At 45.9% G+C, this 9,334-nt stretch overlaps 1 long non-coding RNA gene across 1 annotated transcript; it reads right to left on the bottom strand.

Moving 5' to 3' along the window:
- Positions 1 to 5,591: 5,591 nt before the first annotated feature.
- LOC121189189 lies at positions 5,592 to 6,283 on the bottom strand. The gene is made up of 3 exons (XR_005894844.1): positions 6,255 to 6,283; positions 5,881 to 5,997; positions 5,592 to 5,637 (listed from the first exon to the last, which is right to left on the bottom strand). It is a non-coding gene; the product is annotated as an uncharacterized LOC121189189 (long non-coding RNA).
- Positions 6,284 to 9,334: the final 3,051 nt, after the last annotated feature.

Raw genomic sequence — 9,334 nt, 5'->3', positions numbered from 1 at the left:
ACTGTCTCTGTGACAGTTTTATCAGCAGATGTTTCCCTCATGTCTGTATCCATGACTGCTTCTGCTTTGGCGTCTTGTGCAGCTGAAGAGTGGGAAACAGCAGTGCTAGGCTCATGGCTTCTGATGCTGTCTTTGCTGGCGTTTTCTCCCAAAGCTTGGACTTCACCAGCCGTCTTGTCTGTGCTCTTCATCTTCTGGTCTGTCCCAGAAGCATCTTTTTCCACCTCCTCCAAAGGAGGTTCAGACTTCTCTATATGGACAGCCTCCTCTACCTCTGCAGCTGCTGCTGTTTGGCTGCTTTTGCCGTTAGCAGGTGCATCCTATGACCAGACACAAGGAGCTATTGAGCAGTGCGACTTCAAACACGTGCACATGGAGCTGACGCTGCAGGACATCATGCCAGTAGTAGATAAGAAATATGTCTAACTGAATAATGAGCAAGCACTGCCAATCAATTACCGACCTCAGACGACTCAAGGTATGCAGTGATGACTTTTGTCTGTGTGTTGGCCTTGGGGTCCGGCTTGTGGGAGAAGAACAGGGGGTTGTTCTGGATGATGCACGGAAACATCTGGAAGCGTTTGTAAACAGAGAATGCCATGGCTGCAGTCGCCATCTCACAAATGACCTAAGCAGGAAGAGGCACAACATCACATCAACAGCATGTTACATGTCTTTACAGATAAAGAGCAAGATGTGATTTGGAGAAAATGTGATTTGGATTTTCAGCCCAGGACAGAGCTGTGTGTGAGGACACGGATATTCAGGATAGGGGTGGCTGAGGATCTCATGGATTAGCATGTATGCAGCTGCACAGACAAACAGCCCTCACCATGTTGTTGAGCATGAGGGTCTTGATGACGGTACCAAAGCGTGGCACCAGTTTTTGGACCTCAGAGGAGCCAGAGGGCATGTTGAGGACATTACTGATCACCAAGAGCCTGCTCCAGCCAACTGGAACAGTACTCTCCTGGAGGACACAAAAGGACATACAGTCACTGATTAGCCAGCGGATAATTACTGGACCAAGGTACACAGAAGACTAAAGCAGAAGATATACAGAAGACATATTCATTACCACCAGTAAATGAGGGTTTCTGCAATATTACTATACAAGGATCAAGGAACTGTTATTGTCATTCCAGTACATTTACATGTTATGGTACGAAATTAGTACTCAGGTCCCAGTTGAAGCCATCAAGAGCAAGATGTAAGATGCAAGAGTGAAAAATATAAATATAAACATAAGGGCAAATATAAACATTTAAATAAAGATAAGATAAGGAAACCAAGATTAGCATGTGCTTAAATACACATGTGCAAGTAGGAGGTGGTGGTAGTACAAAGAAAAGTATTGCACTTAGTGATAGTGTTGTAAGTGGGTGAGGAGGCGTGTCTACAGGGCTAGAGTTCAGCAGCCTTACAGCTCTAGGGAAGAAGCTGTTCCGGAGCCTGGTGGTCCTGCTCTGGATGCTTCTCAACCGCCTGCCTGAGGGGAGGGGTTGGAAGAGACTGTGTGCAGGATGGGTGGAGTCCTTCATGATGCGGAGGGCCCTCCCTCTGCATCGTTCTGGACCCAGTTCCCCAGTGTGGGACTCAGACCGAGGAGGGAGAGCTTCTGTACCAGGGTCTGTGGGATGATGGTATTGAAGGCTGATGAGAAGTCCAGGAAGAGCAGAGGGACGTACGAGTTCCTGCTCTCCAGGTGGTTGAGGGTTGTGTGGACCACTGATGAGATGGCGTCATCAGTGGAGCGGTTCTTCCTGTAGGCATACTGGTGGGGGTCCACAGTGACATCAATAGAGTCTTTGATGTGGCCCATGACCAGTCTCTCAAAGCACTTCATGACTACAAGGGTCAGAGCTATGGGTCGGTAGTCATTGAGGCCTGTCACTGTGGAGCACTTGGGGACGGGGACAATTGTGGCAGTCTTTAAGCAGGTGGGGACAGATGCCAGTGACAGTGAGGTGTTAAAAATGTCTGTCAGCACCTCAGACAACTCATGAGCACAGTCCCTCAGTACCCACCCAGGGATGTTGTTGGGGCCTGCAGCTTTAGGTTAATTCCTGTAAGGGTTCTCCTCACTTCAGCTGTGGTCACACTGAGGGGTGTGTCACCGGGTGGTGGTGTGAGTCTGGTGCAGGGGGGGGGGGGAGTCAGGATCCTCGAAGCGGGCATAGAATCTGTTGAGTGCATCTGGCAGGGAGGGGTCCAGTGGGCATTGTGCATCCCTGGTGTTGTAGGTTGTGATGCACTTGATGCCCTTCCACATGCTCCGGGGGTCGTTGGTGGTGAAGTGACCCTGAATTTTCTGAGCATATGTGGCTTTGGCCCTGGAGATGCCTGCTGTCAGTTCTTTCCTCGCCACTCTCAGCGCTGATGCCTCACCTGCATCCCTAGCTTTCAGCAGAGCTCTGACTTCAGCATTCAGCCAGGGTTTCTGGTTTGAGAAGCAGGTTACTGTCCTTGTGGTGGTGGCGTCATCAGCACACTTGGAGATGAAGCCGAGGACGGAGGAGGTGTATTCCTCTAGGTCCACCTCTCCCTCATATGTAGCTGCCTCCCTGAAGACCTGCCAGTCTGTGCACTGAAAGCAGTCCTGGAGCACAGAGGCTGCATCACTGGGCCACACAGTGACAGTCTTCTTTGTTGGCCTGATCCATCTCAGCAGGGGGCGGTAAGCTGGCTTAAGCAGGATGGAGATGTGGTCGAAGAGGCCAAGAGGAGGGCGAGGAAGAGCTCTGTATGCATCCTGAATGTTAGTGTACACACAATCCAGAATGTTGTCTCCACATGTGGGGATGGTGACATGCTGGTAAAATCTGGGCAAAGTGTCCGTCAGTTTCACGTGGTTAAAGTCTCCTGCAACCACGTAAAACCATAAGTTCGGTAGAGATGTACCTTACACGCAAATTTAGCACTAAACTAGAGCTAAAAGCGGCCTCGAAGTTGGAAAAATAAGGCTTAATCCAGGGAGCTTGAGAAGCCGCTGCACCACTGTGCACCACCATCTTGTTATTTTACCCATGAAAAATACTGTTTCCTTACTTTAACGTACTTTCCAAAAAAAACTAGTTGTAAAGTTACAGCAGACGTCACATTTTACAGGACTGTCCCTGTTTATCTACATCTACAATGTAGGACAGGGACAACTGAACACTGACTGCTGCAGTTTGACAGTAAGACCCTTCAGCCTGATTTAGGTTTATTACTTTAAAGAGCTTAGTGTAAATGTACATTTGGATCATCTACACTTGTCCCTGGTGTATTTACAGCAAAGTTTATTAACGTGCACTGTCCTTGTTACATCAAGCAATAAATAAGATGAAGTGCATAGAAATATCTAATGGTAGAAATTCTCACTAATGGCTCCACTGATCCCATCAGCAGATTGTAGAGAGCCACCTGTGTAAAGAGGTTTTTTAGTGTGGACTGTCCACAAAGCAGTCCCACTGAGCCTGTGATAGTAGTTTAAGCTATGACAGAAGCAGCTTGCATGGCTACATGTATTACTGGTGTCCAGGTGTTTTCTCCTCTCCTCCTGGTGTGATCACACCAACCTTTCCCATTTGTTTTGCCAGGATGAGGTCCGAGGGCGTGTCAAAGGGCTGGATCAGCTTGATGATGTCACTCTCTGAGCAGCTGCTCTCAGGAAGTCCTGTGATCAACACCATGCCTTTCTGTAGGAGACATTACAGAACAAGTGAACTTAACAGACATTTAGCTGAACTCAGGTTTTCCTTTTTAATACATTTCCAAACATAAATTTCTGTTTTCAGACTGATGAGGGGGGAAATGACCTGAAAGGATTTTAGTATCAGGCTGAAACACAAGAAAATGTGATGGAAGTGAAGGAAACTGTACCTCATCAGACGTCTTGTGTTCAGCCTCAGCTCCTGCAGTGGGGAGTAGAAGGGGAAGATGCTACACTCAGTATGTTTTCATACACATCACAACTACAAGCCAGCAAAAGCAAGACATCACAAACCAGACTACATGTGACTAAGCTACAGTTTATTCCATGTGATCAGGTATAGTTAACAGACTGTGATTTTAACTAGATATACTGAGTATTTCTTGACAGTGATAGATGTGGATATATTAGCACTGACTGCCTGCAGACTAGCAGTGGCGGTTTTTTGTTGTCCTACCTGAGTCTTCCCCGGCAGGACCCTTCTCCTGTCCTGAAGCAGGTTTGCTGTGAAGTCAGAAATAATCATATCTGAGTGCATGTTTGAAATGGACAGGTTGAGTGAACAACATATGGGGTTAAAGGGGAAGAACAGTGATGATAACTGTGGCAGACCTGTTGTTGGCATCAGGAGACTGCACTCCTTCAGGTTTCTAAAGGAAATCAAACAGAAATGAGACTTCAAACATTAAAAAATAATAATTAAAAAAGGAATTGAAACTAATTTTGTGTATGAGATGGTTTCTGAATCAACAATTGCATTTAGACAGAAAAACTCCACTCAGCATTTTTGTGGAAGCTTTATGTTTTCTATGATTGAAAGGGTTTAAAGTGAACATGCCTTCAGTGCCACGTGTGTGTTTTCCACATGGTACCTTGGCTGTTGAAGCAGTGATTTTCTGGTCTCTGGTGGAGAGATTTGTGGAGTTAGCCAGTGCCTGAGCGTCTTCAGCCTTCACCATGCATACAGATGCCTGCAGCAAGGGAGGGAGACAAAGTGATGACGTGGGACAGACATAAACCATGACGACGTTGTGCAAAGTAGAAGCAGGAAACCTGCACAGGCTAAAATATCCACAGCCACTGTTTTGTTGACTGAAGAGTGACAGATGAACAGGCCAATGCTATTCTTTCTTGTAAAACACACTTAGAGAAAATGTTAATTCTGCAAATTTTAATATAACAAAACAGGAAATAAGCATCCTCTGTTTTCAAGAAATGGACTGATTACTGAAACATGTTCTTTCTTTTTACCTGTAATATTCACAACATGAGCAAACTGCAACACTGACTACACTTTCTTCGGTTTTTTTTCCTATCATCTGTTTGAAACTGCTCTGGAACATCAAATCTCAAAGTGAAATTTCTTGTAAAACACATGAACATGTAGATACTCTTAGACGTACCTTCTGTCCTTGGCTCTTCTCGCTCTCTTCTTCTGAGCACGGCATGAGGATCACGTTGTTGATCTTGCCAAAGGACCCGACCAAGTGCGTAACTTCCTGCTCCGAGGCGTGGTTTGGAATGCCTGTCAGATAAAGCAGACCATCTGCAACAGACGAAGCCCAGAGAAGCTGGAGTGGCTGTTTTCTTCTTCTTCTTGGCTGGAGGAGGCCTGGCAGACTACAAAGCAACAGCATTAGTCTTTGGTTAGTTTTAGGCTGAAAGAAGTGTGTAGACATAGTTAGCTGTGGCTGAGCTTGGTCCAAAACAGTGGAATTCTGTGACAAGCTTTACACAACTAAAGAGAAAAACAGCCACTGTGTCAGCCGCCTTGTTACTTGCTGTCTCAGCCATCTTAGTTCCAGTCTTCATCCCGCTCTTGACAGTTGTGATGTTGGACTGTCCACGTTTGGAGCTGTGAGCCGCCTTAGAGGAGGGTGGATGTTGGCTGGTGTCAGTGGAGTCATGGTGTGGACGCTTCCCACCGATGCCAGAGGAACCCCCTGTGGACACAGCACGAAGCAAAGGGAGGAGGGAAAGCAAAGAAAGCTCCACATCACTCTTGTGTAAGGCTCCAAAACTAGAAGTGATGTCAGAAATCTCAGGTAAACAACAGGTAAAGTGTGATTTTAGCTGAGCACAGACAAACTCTCTTCCCCGTTAGCAGGTGACTTTAAAAGAGCTTTCCAGAGTCAGACTCTGAACATACATCAGTCTGTAAAGAAGAAAGCTACACACTGACTAACCTGATGATTCCTTGTCCTTCCTCTCAGGCCGGTGCTCTCTGGAGGAGGAGGAGGTTGGGTGTGAGTGAGAGGGACTGTGTGAGCCGGAGTGGCGGCCCTCCAAGCGATGGCCGTGTTCTTAGGATAGTGAATGGATGGATGAGGTTAGAAGTGAGTAAACTATCATACAGACATTTCCCCTGATCTGAGTCATTTATTGGTGAAAAGATAATTGTGTATTAAGAACCTGCAGCACCACAGAACAGTCCAGTAGCACTTTAGCAAATGAGCTCACTACATTTGTATTATTTGTAAGTTTGCAGATGAATATTTAACAGAGTTGTACACTGTTCCACTTTGTAGACGCTGTGCCTGCTCTCTAGTCTGTGGTCTACCTGTGCAGTGGTGGAAGCGAGGGAGATGCTGAGGGGAGTAGAGCTTCCTGTGTGGCCTGTGGGGATGGGGGCCCACCCTGTGCTTGTTGTGAGGAGGACTTGGGGTGGGAGAACCTGAGAGGCTCCGAGACACGTAATGGGATGGAGAGCGATCCTTGGGATCCCACAGAGCTCGGCTGCCATATGGGTCGCACACATACGCAGCCTCCTCCCAAAAGTTGCTGCACTGACTGCAAATCCTGACATTTTAGTCATCTCTGAGTCTTGGCTTAAGAAATCCAGCCCCAACTCTGCTGTTTCCATCCCTGGCTACAATATTTTTGGTCAGGACAGAAGTTCAAAGGGTGTGGGGGTCGCTGTCTATTGTGGGGATAACTTGCAGGGTGCTGTGATTTCCTCTAAATCTGTGGCCAAACAGTTGGAGATGATTGTTGTAAAAATCTCTCACTGTTGCTGGTTGTTACAGGCCGCCCTCTGCCCCTGCCTGTGCTCTGCCTGCTCCAAGTGAGCTGATTGCCCCTCACACCTCCTCTGAATTTCTCCTGCTAGGGGACTTGAATTGGGATGTGCTTGACCCTCCATCTTCTGTGCAGTTACAGCTGGATGCACTAAACCTGTCCCAGATTGTGCAGGCCCCTACCAGATACAATACTAAGACTATGGAATGTGGCACATTAATTGATGTTACACTCACCAACAGGCCAGATAGGTATACATGTGGAGTTTTTTGTCAAAGCTTCAGTGACCATTATAATGGAGCTTGTGTGTGCAAGGGCACCATCTCAAGAAGTCCTCCCTTGATTGTTTTCAAACGCCTCCAGAAAAACTTTAATGAAAAGACTTTTTTATATGACCTGACACAAGTTGAATGGCACAGAATTGGTCTTCTCCCTGATGTGGAAGTCGCCTGGACATACTTTATAACTTTGTTGGGTGCCATCTTGAACAACCATGCTCCTCTCAAAAGAATGAGGATAAAAAAGCGTCTCAGTCCCTGGTTCAGTTCTGATCTGTCTGAGCTTATTGGCCATAAACAGCACCTTTGGCATAAAGCAAATTCTTCTAATGAAACATCAGGCTGGCAGACATACAGGGCATTAAGAAATTAGTGCTGCACGATTTGATGAAAACGTGCGATTGTGATTGTGGACAATATTGCGATTGCGAATACGATATTATAAATGAATGGTGTCATGAGTCCACTTGCTTGAATATCAGGGACAACACAGAATAATGATAGTTTGTGTATTTCTCAACTCAAAACATAAACATGACACAAAAAAAAATACAAAACCTGAAGATTACACTGTTTGTTCCAAATAACGTAATATGAAAAAATAAATAAAAGTTTGAAAATAAAGATATTTTCAAAATGTATCCGTGATTGTTCTTTGTGGTTCTTTCAGGCAGTTTTCAGTTTTATCTTTCACGTTACTTGGTTGGGCTTTTATTTGCATGCACTCGTCGAATTTTTCTCTGTGTTGTCTCAAATGTTGATAGAGACTGGTCGTATTACCTCGAGACGTAGCGACTTTAGCTTTGCAGGTTTTACACAGCATGTCTTGCTATTCAGGGTTGTCATACCTGAATCCAAGGTCTCGCCATACAACAGAAGTAGCATTTTTTTTTGCCACCAACTCTGCTTGTCCCTCATGTTCCTCCTCAGCGTCCATGTCGGTCACTGCTGTTTGCTGAAAGCCAGATAGTCACGTGACCATACCTGCGGCTGCCCACAGCGTGTGGATGTGCCGTCAATTACTCCACATTGGTTTACATTAAATCGCAATCGTCTTTTAAGCGGTTACGTAATCGCACAGCGTGACATCGCGATTGTGATTAGATTAATTGTGCAGCACACGACATTTTCAAGCTGTCCACGCAGCTTTCCACAATCCCTGTATGCCTGACGTCCTCCATCATTGTGCCTGTGCCCAAGAAAGCAACCATCACCTGCCTCAATGATTACCGACCTGTAGCTCTGACTCCAGTCATCATGAAGTGCTTGGAGAGGATCCTCCTAAAGTACATCAAGGACGCCATCCCTGCTGGCCTGGACAGACTCCAGTTTGCCTACAGGGAAAAGCGTTCTACGGAGGATGCAGTCTGGTTAGCACTTGACACAGCCCTGACTCACCTGCAGCATCCTAACACCTATGTTACAGGGCCACAATCAAAAGCGTCCTGTGCCTCAGTGTGACAGTGTGCTATGGTAGCTGCACAGCACAGGGGATTGTCGGCCGTCGGCTAGCAGATCTGGACTCAGTTTACGCTGCTCGAGTGCAGAAAAGGTTCAGACACATTGCAACAGATCCCGCCCACCCGGGCAACGCACTGTTTGTACCGCTTCCATCAGGAACGTGGTACAGGAACATTAAAACAATCAACAACAGACTCAGGGACAGCTTCTTCCCCAGAGCTGTAAAAGCAACAGCCCCACCGCAGTGAAAACACTCAAATCCCATTCCCATACAGGACCCTCAAACATGCCCCCAACCGCACCCCCACCCCTGCTGATGCTGACAACCACACAGAACACAATCAAACACTCACAGCATTCCATACACTGGACTTGCACTAAGCTGCACTTTATAATTTACTTACTTTACTTACTTTACTTTGTGTTTATATTTTCATAAGTGTTGTTTTTTAAGGATTTGTGTTATTTATTTATGTGTGCCTTAAAGCCGGGAGTCTGCAAAATTTCGTTATGTTCGCATAATGACAATAAAGACTCTTGAATCTTGAATATGTTTTTATTTTTGTATAGCTACTTATAACTTAATGTATCTAGTGTAACACTGTGGGCCTAGGGAGCACTGCAATTTCAAAACCTGTGTATGACCTGTACACATGGTTTTGACAATAAAGCTGACTTTGAAGGGCTAACATCGTTAGCGCTAGCTTACAAGTGCTCATTACATCAATGTGTGTAAGCTAGCGCTAGCGACGTTTGCCCTTCACATAGGCCTTGTAAAACTACTCCTTCATTCTAACTTTTAGGATAACTCAAAGAATTTCAGCACACGTATTGTGCTACTTAACAGTTGCTAAATCAAGTGCTACAGCCATCGATGCTGCAG

Source organism: Toxotes jaculatrix, chromosome 11, assembly GCF_017976425.1.
Source record: "Toxotes jaculatrix isolate fToxJac2 chromosome 11, fToxJac2.pri, whole genome shotgun sequence".
In the NCBI taxonomy this organism is placed as follows: Eukaryota; Metazoa; Chordata; class Actinopteri; family Toxotidae; genus Toxotes; species Toxotes jaculatrix.
The sequence above is the reverse complement of the archived record's forward strand: the minus strand, read 5'-3'. Positions and strand labels throughout refer to the sequence as shown.